The sequence below is a fragment of the Odocoileus virginianus genome, chromosome 11 (genome assembly GCF_023699985.2).
Source record: "Odocoileus virginianus isolate 20LAN1187 ecotype Illinois chromosome 11, Ovbor_1.2, whole genome shotgun sequence".
Lineage (NCBI taxonomy): Eukaryota > Metazoa > Chordata > Mammalia > Artiodactyla > Cervidae > Odocoileus > Odocoileus virginianus.
This window is the reverse complement of record NC_069684.1, coordinates 28,468,734-28,489,917: the sequence shown is the minus strand read 5'-3', so window position 1 is coordinate 28,489,917 and position 21,184 is coordinate 28,468,734. Positions and strand designations below refer to the sequence as shown.

Below are 21,184 nucleotides of genomic sequence, written 5' to 3'. Positions count from 1 at the left end.
GCTGCAAACTACGGCAATTCTCGTGCCTCTCAACGCGTGGGGCTTCGGCCAGGGCGGCGTGGGGACATTGGCACCCCAGGCGCCCGGCTTTGGAAGACTGCGCACGCGTAGGCCGGGAAAGAGAAGACCAGACCACCACGCCCCTGCGGCGGAGGGGCGGGGCCAGATGCGGAAGTGCGTCACCCTCGCCTGGCCCTACGTGGCGCAGCTGGTTTCAGAGCCGCGTTGGGTTGCTGTGGAGACGGTTTGCTGAGCCTTCTGGGTGTAGCGATGAGGCGTATTCACAACTTTTTAAACTTGATATATTTTAAAATCAAAGTTACGCCAGTGCATGGTGTGTGTGTGTGTGTGTGTGTGTGTGTGTGTATGGTTTTAATTCTCGCAGAAATGAAGACAGTGAAAAACATCTGTCACATGCCAGTCTCCCCCAGAGGCAAATACTTCCAACCCTTGTAATAGCTTTTCTTCTGACAGAAACCTCTACGTTTCTCAGCCAGAGAAGACTAGGTTTTGATGTATTAAATTTAGACATTTTGGGGACTTCCCTGATAGTCCAAAGCGAAAACAGTGCCCAGTTGTGGATGTGACTGGTGGTGGAACTAAAGCCTGATGCTGTAAAGAACAATATTGCATAGGAACCTGGAATGTTAACCCATGAATCAAGGTAAATTGGAAGTGATCAAATAGGAGATGGCAAGAATGTACATCAACATTTTAGGAATCAGTGACCTAAAATGGACTAGAATGGGCAAGTTTAATTCAGATGACTGTTGTAACTACTACTGTGGGCAAGAATCCCTTAGAAGAAATGGAGTAGCCCTCATAGTCAACAAAAGAGTCTGAAATTCAGTACTTGGGTACAATCTCAGAAATGACAGTATGATCTCTGTTCGTTTCCAAGCAAACCATTCAATATCACAGTAATCCAAGTCTATGCCCCGACAGCTAATGCTGAAGAAGCTGAAGTTGAACAATTCTTCTATGATGATCTACAAGACCTTGTAGAGCTAACACCAAAAAAAGATGTAATTTTCATCATACAGGACTGGATTGCAAAACTGGAAAATCTAGAGATACCTGGAGTAACAGGCAAGATTGCCTTTGGAGACAAAATGAAGCAGGGAAAAGGCTAACAGTTTTGCCAAGAGAACACACTTGTCGTAGAAAACACCCTCTTCCTACAACATAAGAGAGAGAACTCTACAAATGGACATCACCAGATGTCAATACCGAAATCAGATTGACTATATTCTTTGTAGCCAAAGATCTAGAGGCTCTATACAGTCAGCAAAAACAAGCCCAGAAGCTGACTGTAACTCAGATCATGAACTCCTTATTGGCAAATTCAGACTTAAATTGAAGAAAGTGGAGAAAACCACTAGGCCATTCAGGTATGACCTAAATCAAATCCCTTATGGTTGATTATACAGTAGAGGTGACAAATAGATTCAAGGGATTAGATCTGATAGAGTGCCTGAAGAACTATGGATGGAGGTTTGTGAAATTCTACAGGAGGCAGGGATCAAGACCATCCCCAAGAAAAAGAAATGCAAAAAAGCAAAATGGTTGTCTGAGGAGGCTTTACAAATAGCTGAGAAAAGAAGATAAGCAAAAGGCAAAGGAGAAAAGGAAAGATGTACCCATTTGAATGCAGAGTTCCAAAGAATAGCCAGGTGAGATAAGAAAGCCTTCCTCAGTGATCAATGCAAAGAAAGAGACGAAAACAGAATGGGAAAGACTAGAAGGAACATTTCATGTAAAGACGGGCACAATAAAGGACAGAAACAGTATGGACCTATCAGAAGCAGAAGATATTAAGAAAAAGTGGCAAGAATACACAGAACCATACAAAAAAGATCATGACCCAGATAACCACGATGGTGTGATCACTCACTTAGAGCCAGACATCCTGGAATGCAAAGTCAAGTGGGCCTTAGGAAGCATCACTACACACAAAGCTAGTGGAAGTGATGGAATTCCAGTGGAGCTATTTCAGGTCCTGAAAGATAATGCTGTCAAAGTGCTGCACTCAATATGCCGGCAAATTTGGAAAACTCAACCTTGGCCACAGGACTGGAAAAGGTCAGTTTTCATTCCAATCCCAAAGAAAGGCAATGCCAAAAAATGTTCAAACTACTGCACAATTGCACTCATCTCACATGCTAGGAAAGTAATGCTCAAAATACTTCAATCAAGGCTTCAACAGTACATGAGCTGAGAACTTCCAGATGTTCAAGCTGGATTTAGAAAAGGCAGAGGAAGCAGAGATCAAATAGCCAATGTCTGTTGGATTATCGAAAAAGCAAGAGAGTTCCAGAAAAATATCTACTACTGCTTTATTGACTATGCCAAAGCCTTTGAAGTCAAAGTCCACTTGACTTCAGACTTCAGGATGTCTGTCTCTAAGTGATCACACCATTATGGTTATCTGTATCATGAAGATCTTTTTTGTGGAAAAATCTTAAAGAGATGGGAATACCAGACCACCTTACCTGCTTCGTGAGAAATCTGTATGCAGGTCAAGAAGCAACCATGAGAACTGTACATGTAACAACAGACTGGTTCCAAATTGGGAAAGGAGTACGTCAAGGCTATATATTGTCACCCTGCATATTTAACTTAACATGTGGAGTACATAATGTGAAATGCTGGGCTGAATGAAGCATAAGCTGGAAACAAGATTGCCTGGAGAAATATCAATAACCTCAAATATGCAGATGACACTACCCTTATGGCAGAAAGTGAAGAGGAACTGAAGAGCCTCTTGTGAAAGTGAAAGAGGAGAGTGAGAAAGCTGGCTTAAAACTCAACATTCAAAAAACAAAGATTATGGCATCTGGTCCCATCACTTCATGGCAAATAGATGAGGAAACAGTGGAAACTGTGACAGACTTTACTTTTTTGGGCTCCAGGATCACTGCAGATGTTGACTGTAGCCATGAAATTAAAAGACGCTTGCTCCTTGGAAGAAAAGCCATGGCAAACCTAGACAGCATATTAAAAAGCAGAGACATTACTTTGCTGACAAAGGTCCATCTAGTCAAAGCTATAGTTTTTCCAGTAGTCATGTATGGATGTGAGAGCTGGATCATAAATAAAGCTGAGCATTGAAGAATTTATGCATTTGAACTGTAGTGTTGGAGAAGACTCTTCAGAGTCCCTTGGACTGCAAGGAGATCCAACCAGTCCATCCTAAAGGAAATCAGTCCTGAATGTTCATTGGAAGGACTGATGCTGAAGCTGAAGCTCCAGTACTTTGGCCACCTGATGCAAAGAACTGACTCATTGGAAAAGACCCTGATGCTGAGAAAGATTGAAGGCAGCAGGAGAAAGGGACAACAGAGGATGAGATGGTTGTATGGCATCACCAACTCGATGGACATGACTTTGAGCAAGCTCTGGGAGCTGGTGATGGACAGGAAAGCCTGGCATGCTGCAGGCCACGGGGTGGCAAAGAGTCAGACATGACTGAACTGAACTGAACCTGATCGTCCAGTGGCTAAGACTCCATGCTCCAAATGCAGAGGCCCGGGTTTGATACCTGCTCAGGAAAATGGATCCCACTTGCCCACAACTAAGACCCAGTGCAGCCAAATAAATATTTGTGACTACTTTATAAAAAATAAAAAAACATAAAACAAATTTAGACATTTCTATGGACTTCCCAAGAAGGTCAAGGAGAAGCATGCTCTCCAAACACCTCTGCCCACCTCTCCCCACCCCCACATTTTCACAACTGTTCACAATGAGGGCATAAAAACCACACCTCCTCCTCTTCTTTCTCGTCATTTGTTTTGCTCGCTAAGTTGTCTCGGACTCTTTGGGACCACATGAACTGTAGCCTACCGGCTCCTCTGTCCATGGTATTTTCCAGGCAAGAATATTGGGGTGCATTGCCATTTCCTCCTCCCTGGGATCTTCCTGACTCAGGATTCGAATTCATGTGTCTCCTGCATTGGCGGGCAGATTCTTTACCATTGAGCCACCAGGGAAATCTTTCCTTTCATAGTGACCTAGTATTTCTCTTATGCCTGGAATTTTATGTGGCTAGTTTTCTTTGTCACCTGCTTATCAATAACATTTTCCAAAGGCTCAAACACATCAGAACCATTTAATTTCTGGAAGCCCCTTTTCACTCCAGACTGATGGCATTCTCAACCCACTACACAGCACTGCCCTCTTGACCCTTCCTCTGTTGTCATCCCTCTGACTCTTGGCCTTTCTCCTCTCTGGTTCCCTTTCCCTGGAACCCCTTTGTGGTTTACTCTCTTATTTTGCTGAAGTCAGTAGCTTCCTGAGAAGGGTGCTTGTCTGAAATGTGTTTATTATACTTATCTCCTATGGATAGTTTGGTAGGGTATAGAATTCTAAATTGGAAATACTTTTCCTTCAACCTTTCTGAAGTCATAGTTTTTAACTGTTGGCTTCCAGGGCTGCTGTGTAAAAGGTCAAAGTCATTATGATTCCTCACCACTTGTGTGTGATATTTGTTCTCTCTGAAAGATTTTAGGATTTTCTCGTTATCCTTCAGTTCAGTAGCTCAGTAGTGTCCGACTCTTTGTGACCCCATGGGCTGCAGCACACCAGGCTTCCCTGTCCATCACCAACTCCCAGAGCTTGCTCAAATTCATGTCCATTGAGTCAGTGATCCCATCCAACCATGTCATCCTCTGTCATCCCTTTCTCCTCCTGCCTTCAATCTTTCCCAGCATCACGGTCTTTTCCAATGAGTCAGTTCTTTGCATCAGGTGGCCTAAGTATTGGAGTTTAAGCTTCAGCATCAATCCTTCCAATGAATATTCAGGACTGATTTCCTTTAGGATGGACTGGTTGGATATCTTTGCAGTCCAAGGGACTCTGAAGAGTCTTCTCCAACACTACAGTTCAAAAGCATCAATTCTTCAGCACTCAGCTTTCTTTATAGTCCAACTCTCTCATCACATCTTTATTCTTGGTGTTCTCAAATAACACAGTAGATGTGGGCCTTACTCATGGTACTGTGCACACAGTGGTTCTCTCCATTCTACATGTCATGTCCTTTAGTTTTGGAACTTTGTGAAGAACAAGCCCCTTCCATAGTCTATGTTCTGTCTTGATGAAATTCCTTTTACATTCTGACTGGACCTCTAATTTTAATTTTCTGTTCTCACATAGTGTTTACCTCTATTTCTGGTAGATAGTCTTTTTTTAAAGTTTTTTTTATTTATTAATACTTTTGGATGCACTGGGTCTTCATTGCTTTTCAGACTTTCTCTAGTTGTTGCAAGCCATGGCCACTCTACTTTCCTTCTCATTGTGGTAGTTTCTGTTGTTGTGGAGCATGGGCCCTTGGCATGTGGGCTCAGTAGTTGTGGCACACAGGCTTTGTTGCTCTGTGGCATTTGGGATATTCCCAGTGAGTGTTAGTCATTCAGTCATGTCCGACTCTTTGTGACCCCATGGACTATAGCCCACAGGCTCCTCTGTCCCTGGAATTCCCCAGGCAAGAATACTGGAGTGGGTTGCCATTTCCTTCTCCCAGATGGGGATCTTCCCATCCCAGGGATTGAACCGGGTCTCTCTCACACTTTGCAGGCAGATTCTTTACCAATGAGCTACCAGGAAAGCCCCAAGTAGCATTTGGGATCTTCCCAGACTAGGGATCAAACCCATGTCCCCTGCACTGGCAGGTAGATTCTTAACCACTGGACCACCAAGGAAGCCCTCCAGTAGGTATTCTTAAATTTACCTTTCATCCCTTCTTTTTGTTAGTTAAGCTCTTTGATAGTATTATTTATAATAAGAAATAGTCATTTTGTCTTTGTCCCTAGCTTCTGACACAATGTTCCTAAAGCCCTTAAATTTTCTAAGTCAGAAGAGTCATAAAGGTGCATTTTGATATTCATAACATACCTCTTTCAATCACACCTGAGTTTATTTTAACAATGTGGTCTTTGGAAAACTCCTAGGGATGGGGGCTGGTTGCCAGGAGAACCATCTGAGTGATTAGATGGTTGGGACTCTCAGACTCACCCTCTGACCTCTGGGGAGGGTGGCAGGGGCGCTGAATATTGAACTCAATCACCAATGGCTAATTAACTAGTTATGCCTATAAAAAACCCAAAGGATAGGGTTGGGAGCACTTCTGGATTGGTGAACATGCAGAAATTCAGGGAATGTTGTGCCCAGAGAGAACATGGAAGTTCCATGCCTGTCTCATACACCTGGCCTTACATACCTGTGCCATCTGGCCATCCCTGAGTTACATCTTGTTATTATATAATAAACTGTTGATCTATGAAGTAAACTGCTTTCCTGTGTTCTATAAGCAGCCCTAGCAAATACATTAAACCTGAGGAGGGGGTTGTAGACAACTGCAATATATAGTCTGTGGATGGGAAATGCTACCAAAATCTTGGCTGGCTGTGCATGGATGCTGAACAGAAATACATAGTTATGGAGAAGGAAAGAATGGCTTTATTTCTTTGCCAGGCAAAGGGGTAACACAGGAGGCTAGTGCCTCAAGAACTGTGCCCCTTCCCTGGAGAATAGGGAGAGGTCTTATAGACGTGCTCTTGGTCAGGGAATGTGATAAGAATCAAGGCAGTAACAGTCTTGTATTCTTTTTTTCTTCTAATCTCTGTACCCTGCACTGGCAGGCAGATCCTTAGCCAGTGTGCTACCAAGGAAGTCCCACTTTTTTTTAAATTGAAGTATACTTGATTTACAACGTTGTGTTGATTTTTGCTGTACAGCAAAGTAATTCAGTTATACATATACATGCATTTTTAAATATTCTTTTTCACTATGGTTTGTCATAGGATATTGAATATAGTTCCCTGTGTTATACAGTAGGACCTTGTTTTTTATCCATTCTAGTATACTAGATATATATATATATATATATATATATATAAATATATATATATCTAGTATATATATATATATATACACTAGTTTGCAGCCACTAACCCCAAACTCCCACTTCATCCGTCCTTCAGCCCCTCCCCTTGGCAACCACAACTCTGTTCTGTATGTCTGTGGGTTTGTTTTTGTTTTGTAGATAAGTTCATTTGTGCCATATTTTAGATTCTACACATGAGTGATATCATGGTATCTGTCATTCTTTGTCTGACATAATTAACAGTACAATAATCTCTAAGAATATTCATGTTGCTGCAAACAACATTATTTCATACTTTTTTATGTCTGAGAAGTATTTCATTGTGTATATATACATCTTCTTTATCCATTCATCGGTTCGTGGACATTTGGATTGTGTTCATGTCTTGGCTATTGTGAATAATGCATGTACCTTTTTGGATTAGAGTTTTTCTGGATAGATGTCCAGGAGTGGGATTCCTGGGTCATATGGCAATCTCTTTTTAGTTTCCTGAGGAGCCTCTACACTGTTTTTCACAGTGGCTGCAACAACTTATATTTCCAGCAACAGTGTAGAAGGGTTTCCTTTTCCCCATACCCTCTCCAACATTTATTATTTGTAGAGTGAAAGCAAACTGTCTAGTGTAAGGATTAGAAGGAGGAAGAGGGCTAAGGGAAGCAGCCTTGAAAGGAAATCACAGGCCATCCTGTGACACAGGATGTCAGGACAGAGCAGGACAGTTGCTGGAGGGACAGGCAGATGAATGGTCCAGTCCAAAAGGAGTCCAGATGGTAGCAAAACTGATGAGCTGCATGGATACCTTAGTGGGATCAGTCCTGTTCAGGATGATCAACCCTCTTCATGGAAAACACCAAGAAATTATGTGATGACAATGCCATGATGTTAACAAAGTCACATGAGCTTTAAGGGCTTGTCTCATTGTAGAGGAACATAGTGACTGTGTAGGTGAAATCATAATTTTTGAAATTTGTAAATAGAAGTACTTTTTCCCCAAATGCTGCTCCAAGTTACTCAATAGGATTTCTTTGTATTACTTTCTTTTCAAAGAAAGCTGTGCATGACAAGATCATAAACATGTCATTCTCTTTCAGCTGTAATGTAAATTAAAATTATTCCTGAGTATACTGTGATGTCAATAAAGCTCTTAATTCATTTGGTTTTAAAAAATTGAGTTAAACTGTAGGATGGGGGTCAGTGTCCTCAGAGAGGTGGAGAATGGCTGGGTTGTTTACCTCTCTGAGTTCAGGTTGGTTTTTTTCTGACTTTCTCATGGATAATGTTCCTTCACAAGTACAGCTCCCCCTCCCCCCCTCCCATTTTAGTGCAATTACAGATTTCTAAAGGCCTTTCTTTTGCATTCTGCACTGACACTTCCTCCCAGTCTCCTGTCCTGTGTCTTCTCTGGTCTCCTCTCACCCTGCTGTCTCAGGAATTTTCCTTGGTGGATGCAGCTAGACTGACAGTTTCGGGAACCTATCTAATTGAAGTGGCTTTAAAAGGCTGCAGACATTGCCCCTCTTCAGTAGTGGTGGTCTAGGGCTGGGTGAGGGGTCCCCAGGACTTGGGACCCCATCTGACTCTCTTTCTTGTCAGGGGATCCTGTCCAGCTTCATGTCCCACCTGTGAGCTGAGGATGGAGAAGGAGGAGGGCGGTCTCCATGGCCAACATCCCCCTGGCCAGAACTTCTTGGCCCACCTGCTGGGAAAGTAAGGACATGGATCAGCTCCAGGTGGAGTTACTCAAAGGCAAAGGAGGTTGGGGAGTCTGTTCTCAGATACTGGTGGGCTGGGCTCACCACCTGGGACACCTCCAGGAGCCCAGAGGGGTGAAGAATTCTCCACCCCCTGGAGCTGACCGTCTTTTCTGTTTCTTGAGACAGTTCCCTTTCTCCCCCATGTGAAGCCTGGGAGGTTTCCTTCTAGAAGCAAAAGAGGGGTGGAAGTGGGAAGTGAACCTTGCCTGCCTGGGAGGGGCAGGCACCCTGGGGCAGGAGGGACACAGTCCCCGCATGCGGGCACTGCTGTCTGTCCCAAGCTTTGTGGGGTTCCCTGGTGACCCCTCCCATCCTCTCTCCTGGATCCTCTCTCAGGGCTCCTGCATGTCCACACTTGGGCCAGAGGGAAGCACACCTCCCAAGACGTCTGCTCCAGGTGGTGCCTGAGGCTTGCTCCCACCTCCAGGACCAGCCTCTCGCTGTCCAACCAGGGACCCAGCCCTGTGTCGTTTCCTACTATGTGCAATACCTAAAACAGCATATAGGGAATTCCCTGGTGGTCCAGTGGTTAAGACTACTTACATTTACTACCAAGCGTGTAGGTTCAAACCCTGGTCAGGGAACTAAAATCCAAAAAAGAAAACAAAACAACATATGTACCAAATACATAATAAATAATTACATAATACAGTATAATACCTGTTTTACCTTAACATAAAAATATGAGAAACAAGAGTTTTTTAAACTATATATTGTCCATATTATTTTAAACTATTTTAAACTAATATAAATAATATTATTTTAAACTAATATTGGCCATATTATTTACTTCTCAGTTACATGAATGCACTTTTATTTATTTAGGCCACAGTGTAAGACTTATGGGATCTTAGTGGGGCGTCCTAAACACTAGACCACCAGGCAATTCCCATAAATGCTATTTTTAAACAATAACTAATTAACATGGCATTAGTAGTAATTAATAGTAGGACTAACTAATTAAACAAAAATATGTGTTAAACATAACAATATTTTATGATGTTTTTTATTCTTGATATATTAATTTATCTTGTCTATTATTTAACTTTTTATATAAAAAATCTGTTGGCCATAAATAATATTTTGTATTCTTAATAAATATAAATGTAAGACATATAAAAGAGAACATAAATAAATAGGATTAATTAAACAGATTTAATATTTAATAAAAGTCACAATGACACATTTTTCTCTGTCCCATGATAAAACAGAAAATTTTTGCTTTTTCTGTCTCTTTTCCAATAACTTTCCAACTTTTCTGAATGGCTTGTGGCCTTTTAGATGTCCTTTCCTTGTTCTCTGTAGTAAAACTTAAAATATGAATACAAACAGATAAACTGCCCTCTCACCACTTCTGTTCAATATTGTATTGGAAATTCTCGCCAGAGCAATTAAAAGCAAAAAGAAAAGAAAGAAAGGAAAAAAGGCAACCAAATTGGAAAGGCAGAAGTAAAACTATCAGTGTTCACAGGTGACTTGATCTCATACATAGAAAAGTCATAAATAATTCTCCCATAACTACTACAGCTAATAAGCATATTTAACAAAATTTCAGAACACAAAATCAACACACAAAATGGGTTATATTTCTATACAATCATGATGAGCAACCTGAAAAGGTCCATTTATAACAACATTCAAAAGAATAAAATACCTATGAACAAATTTAACCAAGGAAGTAAATAACATCAGAAACTACACATGATTGCTGAAAGAAGTTAAAAAAGATCAAAATTAATGCAAAGACATCCATTCTACATTCGTGGATTGAAGGACTTAATATTGGTAAAGGGGTGTTCATGCTTAGTCGCTCAGTCATGTCTGACTCTGTGCTACCCCACGGACTGTAGCCCACCAGGCTCCTCTGTCCATGGGACTCTTCAGGCAAGAATACTGGAGTGGGTTGCCATGCCCTCCTCCAGGGGATCTTCCCAACCCAGAATTTGAACCTGAGTCTCTTATATCTTCTGCATTGGCAGGCAGGTTCTTTACCACTAGCGCCACCTGGGAAGCTTTGGTAAGGGAGCAGTATCTCCCCAAAACTGTCTATATATCCCTATTAAGATTCATCCTTTTTTTTTTTTTTTTTTTTTGCAGAAATGGAAAAATTGATCCTAAAATTCACATATAACTGCAAGGGCCTCTGAATATCCAAAACAATATGTCTTTTTCAATTGGAAGACATACTTATCTCAAAACTTACAAAGTTACTATGATCAAAACAGCCTAGGACAGATAACAGAGCTCAATGGGGTAGGACCAAGTATCTGGAAATAACATATAGCTATGGCAAATTGGTTTTCACCAAGGGTTCCAGGACCATTTAATGCAGAAAAAACTTCCTCTTCTACAAATGGTGCTGGGCACCTGGCTGTTGTTGTTTAGTCAATAAGTTGTGTCCAACTCTTTGTCACCCCATGGACTGTAGCTCACCATGGACTGTAGCTCACCAAGTTCCTTTATCCATGGGATTTCCCAGGCAAGAATACTGGAATGGATTTCTGTCGGGAGCCGGCAGAGAGGAACCCCACCCGTGACAAGGTCTGGGTTCAAGGAGCTGGCACGCAAAGGCGTCCGGATCTCCGGGGATTTCTCCGGACCGCCCCACCATCGACTCCCAGGCCCTCATCCTTTCGTCTTCTGATGCTTGGCGTTCTTCTATGTTCCCTAAAAACTAGTCTGACTCTTACCTAAAATCCCTCCTTGAAACCTTTGCATGGCAGCAACACAGTCCCTGGGGGCACATGGGTCCCAATAAACAGGCCAGCGGTAAGGAAAATATTACACAGGATATCCTGCCTCTTCTGGCTCTGTTGGAATTATGATTGCCAATTTAGAATCTAAAATGCTCATGACTGCACGAAAACCCTTCCAGCACAAAACCAAGTCTGCCAGCAACAGGCCTATCTATCCCATAAACAAAAGTAGATAAAGAGTCCACTACGAGATTGAAAAGATTCCTTAGGGTGTGATCAGGAGGGAATTCATGAGACCTCTGACCCTTAGGATTACATACCAGAGCTAAGTCCGCCCAGGGCTGAGCTTCCCAAGATAAGGTTTGTAGATGTCTTTTCACAGTTGACTAGCTGCTGCCATTGAATTGTTTAAAAGTTCTGTGTAGGTATTGACTGTTCTGGAAAGTTCTGTTTGATGTAACCCATGATTATGCACCTGGTACAATCTTATCATTCCCCCCTCCTTAAACCTCTTTAAAGGATTATTGGTTTTAGGGTATATAAGCACTGATGTAAAAGAATAAAGTTGTCTTGATCCTGCACTCAACCAAGACTCGACTCCTTTCTTTTCTTCACTGACGCCGCTCATCCAAAGGGAAACCCTGGACTCCGCCGGGGCAGGACCCAGGCAGATTTCCATTTCCTTCTCCTGAGTATCTTCCCTACTCCGGGATTGTACGCACACCTCCTGCTTAGCAAGCAGATTCTTTATGAGCTACCTGAGAAGCCAGACAACTGGCTAGCCACATGCAAAAGAATGAAGTTGGACCTTAACTTCCCACCACCTACAAAAATTAGAATAGACTAATGGCCTAAATGTAAGACCTAACACTATAAAACTCTAAGAAGAACATACAGGATAAGTTTTCATGATCTTGAATTTTCTATCATTTTCTGAACTTTTTATTTTATACTGGAGTATAGTTGATTAACAATGTTGTTAGTTTCATATGTACAGCAAAGTGATTTAGTTATACCTAAATATGTATCTTATTCTTTTTCAAGTTCTTTTCCCATTTAGGTTGTTACATAATACTGAGGAGAGTTCCCTGTGCTATATAGTTGGTCTTTTTGGTTAACTATTTAAAATATAGCAGTGTGTGTATATGACTTTGCAATTTTTTAGAGGATTTATTTATTTTATTTTTGACTGTGCTGGGTCTTTGTTGCTGCAGGCAGGCTTTCTCTAGTTTTGAGCAGGAGCTACTCTTCACTGCAGTCCACAGGCTTTTCATTGCAGTGTTTACTCTTGTTGCAGAGCATGGGCTCTCGGCACATGGGCTTCAGTAGTTGCAGCATGCAGATTCAGTAGTTGTGGCTCATGGTTTTAGTTGCTCTGTGGCATGCAGTATCTTCCCTGACCAGGGACTAAACCTGTGTCCCCTGCAGTGGCAGATGGATTCTTAACCACTAGACTATCAGGGAAGTCCCTATGACTTGAATTTGACAGTGCATTCTTAAATATGATACCAAAAGAATGGTCAATAAAAGAAAAAAAAGGTAAATTGGATTTCATCAAAATTAAATGCTTTTGTGTATTAAAGGATGTTATCCAAAAAGTGAAGAGATGACCCACAGAATGGGAGGAAATATTTACAAATCACATTTCTAAGGGTCTAATATTCAGAATACATACAGAACTCTTACCTAACAGAAAGACAAACAACCCAACTGAAAAATGAATAGAGGACTAGACTACAAAGACAATTTCCCAAAGAAGACATACAGGTGGGCAGAAGCATGTGAAAAGATTTTCAACATCATTAGTAATTACAGAAATGCAAAGACTTCCCTGGTGGTCCAGTGGTTAAGAATCTGCCTGCAAATGCAGGGGACATGGGTTCAATCCATGGACACAGAAATGGGATCCCACATGCCAAGGGGCAACTAAGCCCCTGTGCCATAACTGCTGAGCCCCTGCTCCATACCAAGAGACGCCACCTCAAGGAGAAGCCTGCACTCTGCAACTAGAGAGTATTTGTCATTCGCTGCTACTAGAGAAAACCCATATGCAACAAGAAACACCCAAGGCAGCCAAAAATAATAAATTAATAAATAATAAATAAAATTATTTAGGCAGAGCACCTCGGACCTCGGCGACCTTCGGAGAGATACGTGCGACCGTGGAGTGCGCCTGCGCAGCTTTGGAAGCCGCAGAATGAAGAAGGATGGAGGAGAGCAGTGTGGGAAAGGAATAAGAAAATAATTGACCTGCATAATCAGGAATACAGCCAAGGGAAACATGGCTTCACCATGGCAATGAATGCCTTTGGTGACATGACCAATGAAGAATTTAGGCAGGTGATGAATGGTTTTCAAAATCAGAAGCATAAGAAGGGGAAAGTGTTCCGTGAACCTCTCCTTATTGATGTCCCCAAATCTGTGGATTGGACTAAGAAAGGCTATGTAACTCCTGTGAAGAATCAGGGTCAGTGTGGTTCTTGTTGGGCATTTAGTGCCACCGGTGCTCTTGAAGGACAGATGTTCCGGAAAACTGGCAAACTTGTTTCGCTGAGTGAGCAGAACCTGGTGGACTGCTCTCAGCCTCAAGGCAATCAGGGTTGCAATGGTGGCCTCATGGATAATGCCTTCCAGTATATTAAGGACAACGGAGGCCTGGACTCAGAGGAATCTTATCCATATCTTGCAACGGACACAAATAGCTGTAACTATAAGCCTGAGTGTTCTGCTGCCAATGACACTGGCTTCGTTGACATCCCTCAGCAGGAGAAGGCCCTTATGAAGGCAGTGGCAACTGTGGGTCCCATCGCTGTTGCTATTGATGCAGGCCATGCATCCTTCCAGTTCTATAAATCAGGTATTTATTATGATCCAGACTGCAGCAGCAAAGACCTGGATCATGGTGTTTTGGTGGTTGGCTATGGCTTTGAAGGAACAGATTCAAATAACAATAAATTTTGGATTGTCAAGAACAGCTGGGGTCCAGAATGGGGCTGGAATGGCTACGTAAAAATGGCCAAAGACCAGAACAACCATTGTGGAATTGCCACAGCAGCCAGCTATCCCACTGTGTGAGCTAATGGATGGTGATGGTAGAGGACTTGAGGACAGCATATCTGGAGGAATTTTATCTTTAAAACTGACCAAACCCTTACTGTATAAGATCATACGCTTGAATCATTGAGGATCCAAGTTGTGATTTGAATGCTGTGACATTTTTATAAGGGTAAAATGTTACCACTACTTTAATTACTATTATAAATAGCTTTATAATGTTGAAGCCTCACTGCTTAACTCTAAGACTTTTGAATTTTCATTTTTTAAAAGGATATATAAAACTCTGCCTTTTACAATAAATTTTAATTCAATACAAAAAAAATTATTTAGGCAACACTTCATACCTACTAGGATAAGTATACTTTTTAAAAAGAAATAATAACAAGCATTGGTGAGGAGTCGACAAAATTGGCACCCTTGTACATTGCTGGTGGGAACGCAATATGGCGCAGTTGATGTTGTAAACACTTAAACATAGAACGACCAGCAGTTCCACTCCTAGGTAAATACTCAGTTGAAAATGGGTACCCAAACACACAACTGTGCACATGTTCACAGCTACACACTCACAAAAACCAAAAGGTGGCAGCAACCAAAACACCTATCAGAGGATGAAGGATAAAATGCCTCCATCCAAGGAGTGTTACTCAGCCACAGAGGGATGCAGCCTGACACAGGTTACAGGAGGAACCTCTAACAGCAGTCTCAGTGAAATAACCAGACACTAAATATCATACACTGATGATCCTGTTTACACGAAATGAAATATCTAGAACAGATAAATCCAGGGACCAAGAGGGAGAGTGATTGGAAAATGCTAACAGCTGTGGGGTCTCCTTTTGGCGTGATGACATTTGGGAACTAGTTACTGGTGGTATGGGAACTAGTTACTGGTGGTAACCAGTAGCAAATTATTGTGAATGAGAGAAATGCCACTGAATGATACACATGAAAACAGTTAATTTTATGTTGTGTGAATTTCACCTAAATTAAAAACAAATAATGGAGGTCTGTCGAAAGGACATAGGAGCCAATTGAAATAGCTCCCAAAGGGCAAAGGTCAATCTGAGCAATACAATAAATAATGATAAAATAAGTACTATAACTCATAGAACAAGTTAAATGTGTAAGATTCCATATTGCTATAAGGAATAAATAAGTTGGTGGGGGAGAAGACACAGCTCTTCCTTACCTGGAAGTGAAGTGAAGTGAAAGTTTCTCAGTCAGGTCCGACTCTTTGGCCACCCCATGGACTATAGACTGTCAGCCTCCTCCGAGGAATTCTCCAGGCAAGAATACTGGAGAGGGTAGCCGTTTCCTTCTCCAGGGGATCTTCCCAACCCAGGGATCGAACCCAGGTCTCCCACATTGCAGGCAGATTCTTTACCATATGAGCCACCAGGGAAGCCCCTACCTGGAAAACTCTAATAAATACAGAAAGAATGAAAGAAAAAGAAAACACCAGTAGACAAAGAGCATAGTTGTCCTGGTCTGAGCTCAAGGTGGAAAAGAATTTCCAGACATAGAGTATTTCAGAAAGGAGTGAGTTTATTCAGAACAAAGAGTGGAGATGATGAGGGCACTTCAAGCACAGCAGGCCAACCCCCTGACAGACCAGGGAGAGCCCACTGTTAAAACTGCAGGCAGGCTCAAGGGAGAGCCAAGCCCTTCCCTGGGCTAGTAGCCAATTTTTATAGTCTCAAGACAGAAAACATTCCTGCTGGAAGGCTGGCATTAGGTGACTGGTTAGCGTTGGGGGAATGTGTATTTCCTCGGTTCTGTCTCAACACAGCAAAAATTTGAAGTGACGGATGGACCTGTGTTACAGCCCCATGTAATTTCCTCAGACAGACCAGTGTTATAGCTCCATGTTACAGCTTTTTATTTAGAAAGCAAAGGAAAATATATCCTTGAGGCGTGAGGGCAGGCTGACTGGAAAGATGTGAAGAGAAGAGAAGCCCCCAGTCCTTCTAGGCTTCTTCCTTTTACACATTTGTCTCCTCCCCCTGAGTCTGCCCTATGTAAATTGGGCTAGCCAGGAGTGAGGTTTGTTTTACCTGAGGTCCTCACTCTGGTCCTGGGACATTCCTTTGTTCTATTTTCGTGGGCTTTTCCCTTCTTTGTCTTTTTGCCACCGCCATTTTGTATTGCTTCTTCCTACTCTAACTACCTAACAGTTAGGGCGGGTATTTTTTACCTAATATGGGGCTTGAGAACTGGCTGGTTTAGATCCAAGTGGCTCATGGCAACGGTTGCTCTGGGGTTCAGTCAGTTCTGGAGATGACCTTGGTGCAGGGCTCCACACTTGTGACCTTGGTACAAGGCTTCACACCTGTGATCTTGGTAGGGGGCTCCACAACAGTGAGAACTGTAGACAAGGCCCATGGGTAGATGCTGAAATCAGTGATGAGGATGTGTGATGAGAAAGAGGATGTTGTCAGAGTCTCTAAGTAGCTTCCTACTGGATATTTATTGATTATAGTGACTTTACCGCAGAGAAATCCACCTTACCATGATATCAAGGTGAACGTTGCTGGCCAAGAGACAGATGGATGCTGTGTTATCCCCATTATGATGCCCAAGGACACAGCACTTCTTGCCAAAATGTATGAGCTCATTGTAATCTGGAGAAAACATTAGACATGTCCAAGTTAAGGGGAAATCAACAAAATAACTTCAGAAGTGTCAAGGTCACGGGCAACAGGCAAACCCTGAATATCCAGGACTGACTGGAATGGACACAGGGTCATGACGACCAAAGGCCATGTGGGTCCGGGGCAAAGGGCATTATGGGAAAGCCACACACACCTGAGTAAGTCTTGTAGTGACCAGTGCTATGTTCATCAGCTGCCTGCTTTTCAGAATCTTGTATGGTTGTGTTAGTTGCGAGCATTAGGAGAACCTGGTGGTGGTGTTCGGTTGCTCAGTCATGTCCAACTCTTTGCGACCCTGTGGACTGTAGCCTGCCAGGTTCCTCTGTCCATGGAGTTTTCCAGGCAAGAATACTGGAGTTGGTTGCCATTTCCTTCTCCGGGGAATCTTCCTGACCCAGGGATTGAACCTATGTCTCTTGCATTGCAGGTGAATTCTTTACCATCTGAGCCACCAGGGAAGCCCAGGAGAACCTAGGTGGAGGTTATATGGGAACTCTCTCTACTAATTTCTCAACTTTTCTGAGATCTTAAATTATTTTCCAAATAAAAACCAGGACACACACAATGGGGCATCACTACCCACTCACTATCTTTATTTTTTTCTTTTATTCTTTTTATTGGAGTATAATTGTTAGCTTTATAAAGACCAAAATAGGGACGTTCCTGATGCGAAGAGCTGACTCATTTGAAAAGACCCTGATGCTGGGAAAGACTGAGGGCAGGAGGAGAAGGGGACGACAGAGGATGAGATGGTTGGATGGCATCACCAACTCAATGGACATGGGTTTGGGTGGACTCCAGGAGTTGGTGATGGACAGGGAGGCCTGGTATGTTGTGGTTCATGGGGTCACAAAGAGTCAGACAGGACTGAGCAACTGAACTGAACTGAACTGAACTGGTGGCCCAGTGCTCCCAGGGCATGGGCCCCTAGTTCAATCCATGGGCAGGGAACTAGATCCCACATGCTGTAGCAACTAAGAGTTTGTGTGCCCCAACTAAGAGTTTGAATGCCGCAACTAAGGATCCCACACTATGCAACAAAGATCCTGTGTGCCACAACTAAGACCCAGCACAGCCAAAGAAATAAATACACATTAAAAAGACTAGAAATCCCTAGTGTTAACCAGGAGGTAGAGCAACTGGAGGTTTCACACCTTGCTGGTGAAATATAAAATATGTAAACTATACAAGAGCCACTTAGGAAAATGATCTGGCAGATATGACAGTGTCAGTCATATTCCATACCCCACATCCCCTAAACTCCACTGCACCCAGGTCTTCAGTTAAGATAACTGGAAGCACAGAAACACATAGCCCTGAATATGCTTGCTGGTAGCAGCTCATCCACCAGGCAAACCCCGCCCAGCGTCCACCAGCAGGGAAGGAAGCACAAGCTGAGTGGTGGGTTAGGTGCTGCTTGGGGGTACAAGGCAGTGAACTGCTGAAAGGAGCAGCACCCTGGAAGGATCTGGACCTCCTTATGCTGAGAGAACAAGCCTGACATGCAAGGGGATGGACAGCAGGATTCCATTTACGTGAAATCCAGAAACAATGAGACTCCAATGAGTGGATGGGGCAGGGAGGAGCGGCTGGGGACGTTTCAGCGATACATTTGTTGACTCATCCGACTGTACTCTAGAAATGGAAGCATTTCACTTTAAAAATCATACTTCAATAACCTTTTCAAAAGGTAGATAAAATTAATACATTAAAAAGCAAGAACAGGGACTTCCCTGATGGTCTAGTGGTTAAGACTCCATGCTTCCAATGCAGAGGGCATAGGATCAATCCCTGGCTGCGGAACTAAGATCCCACATGCTGCATTGAGAGGCCTCCCCCCACCAAAAAAAAAAAAAAGAAGAAAGAAATTAACACAACACTGTAAATCAACTACAACATTATAAAATCAACTACAACATTGTGAATCAACTATACTTGAATAAAATAAATTTTAAAAAGCAAGAACACCAAGAATACTTCTGGAAAATGGAAGTCCTGAAGGGGTCCTCGCCTTACGGAGGGTAGAGCGTCTTCACACCCGGAGCTAAAGCAGGGCGGAGCAGCCGAGGGCGGAACAGAGGAGGATCCCCTGTGAACTCCTGGCACAGGGCGGCTCAGACTTCCCGGAGAAAGTCCAGGTACTTTCTGAAGGAAGAGCCCTGCCAACCCCCGGGACGCTGGGAGCGCAGGGCCCGCGCAGCCTCAATTCACCGCGCGGCCAGCGGGTGGCGGTGCTGCCGACCCCGACGGGCAGCAGCCGCTCGCCTCCTGCTGGCGACTCTCAGAGGCGCGGCTTCCTGCAGGTGCACGTGGAGGCAACTCTCCCCGCGATGCCCCGAGTTGCTAGGAACCCAGAAGCTGAACGCAAGGCTGGTCCTTCATCCATGGGCGCTACCTCACAGCCTCCACGTGTACCCTCAGGCCAGAGTGGGAAGCAGTTACTAGGCTGCCTCTCTGAGCACGGGGTGGGGGGAACACCCCCTCTCCAGCCCTTGAAGCTGCCTGTGCGGGAAACCGGAGCCTTGGACCACGGCGGGGCCTAGGGCTGAGGAGTAGGGAGCCGGTTCATCCAATACACTTTTTTTTTTTTTTAGCGCGTTTATAGCCAAAGATAAATCAACGATTAGGAACGAGGAGCCCCATTTTCAGCAACGAGGTGTTTTCAGTCACTGGAAAGGCCTTCTCATTGAAAAGATGGAAAATCTGTATGAAATACAGAAAGCGTCCTTTTAAATGCATGGCCAAACTGAGAGAAAGAACAGGAGGGAAATAGCAAGCCCAAACATAATGAAATCGTAATCATAGGGCTTCCCTGGTGGTCCAGTGGTTAAGAATCCACCTGCCAATGCAGGGGACACGGGTTCAATCCCTGGTCCTGGAAGATCCCACATGCAGTGGAGTAACAAATCCTGTGAGACACAACTACTGAAGCCAGTGCCCCCAAGGAAGAGTAACCCCTGCTCTCTGCAACTACAGAAAGCCCTCAGGCAGGAATAAAGACCCAGGGCAGCCAAAAATAATAAGCAAATAATTTTTTAAAAGGGGGACCATAAGAGGGGGCTGAGCCCCAGGATGTGCCTGTGTGTTGGAGGAGCGGCAGGAGGAGGGGACAGGCAGGGAGGAGTGGACCCAAGCAGAATGTGAGGTTAACTGCAGGTCAGGGTAGGGGGTGAGGCTGAGGACACCACTGGGCTTATCAACAGGGTGGGATTCTGTATTCATTCCCATTTCTCCCAGCCCATTGGGGGCCTAGCACTTTAAAATAACTACATGTCAAGTGAGTAGATTCTGCCCGTGAAGACTTCTGGCTACTCAAGCTGAAGGTTTACAGAGGAAGGAACTGGGGACACAGAATGAACAGGACAACCCAGCTAGCTGACCCAGAAATGTGTCCTGGAGGAGTAATCCTAATCATGACACATCCAAGAAAGCATCTGAGTCTGAAAGGAAACAGACTCTTGACTCTAAGGAAACCAACAGAACTGTGAGATTTGGCATAACTTTTTGCATAAAGAGAAAAGAAGGAATTCCAGAGCTTTCTTCTGGTTTTACTAAGAAATTGCACAGGTGCCCATAAGAAACAATAGATAACTTGTTCTTTTTCTTTTTTAAAAAATAAAAACAATTCCATAGAATCTGCTGTCATTTGACATAAGTGTGATCAAAATCATATGAACAAATGTTGTGAACCTGTGTCCATCAACAGATGAATGGAGCTCGTCTCTTCTCTGCCATATCCTATCAGGGTTGAATTTACTCCTTGCCAGGTCTTCTCACAAGACTTTCAGGATCGAGTAATTCCTGGACAAGAAGCAAAAGTAGGATTGTCCCATTCCTCAAAGGATTTAAATGAAAACTGGTAATAAAATCAGGTACAACTACAAGAGAAGACATTGGAGAAGAAGCAGGCTGGGTCTATAAGGAGCCCCCTTGGGAGGTGGCACAGATTTATGCTGTGTCAAGGTCACTTGCATCTTACTGTATCACTCTGAGAACATCACTACTGTCTGGAAAGCTGGATGAGTTTTAGTGGGAAATGATTCTTCTCTTTGTGTCAGTGTTTCTGCACTAGTGCTTTGGCTTAGTGATAAATATGTGAGACCTTTTGTTGGGAAAAAAACAACAACAGGTGAAAGGATA

The 21,184-nt window shown here is 43.3% G+C and overlaps 2 pseudogenes; both read left to right on the top strand.

Annotated features, from left to right (window-relative positions):
- The first annotated feature begins 13,535 nt into the window (after nucleotides 1-13,535).
- LOC110124998 (procathepsin L pseudogene) lies at nucleotides 13,536-14,712 on the top strand (annotated as a pseudogene).
- A 5,602-nt stretch (nucleotides 14,713-20,314) lies between these two features.
- LOC110124978 (large ribosomal subunit protein eL39-like) lies at nucleotides 20,315-20,965 on the top strand (annotated as a pseudogene).
- The last annotated feature ends 219 nt before the right edge of the window (nucleotides 20,966-21,184 follow it).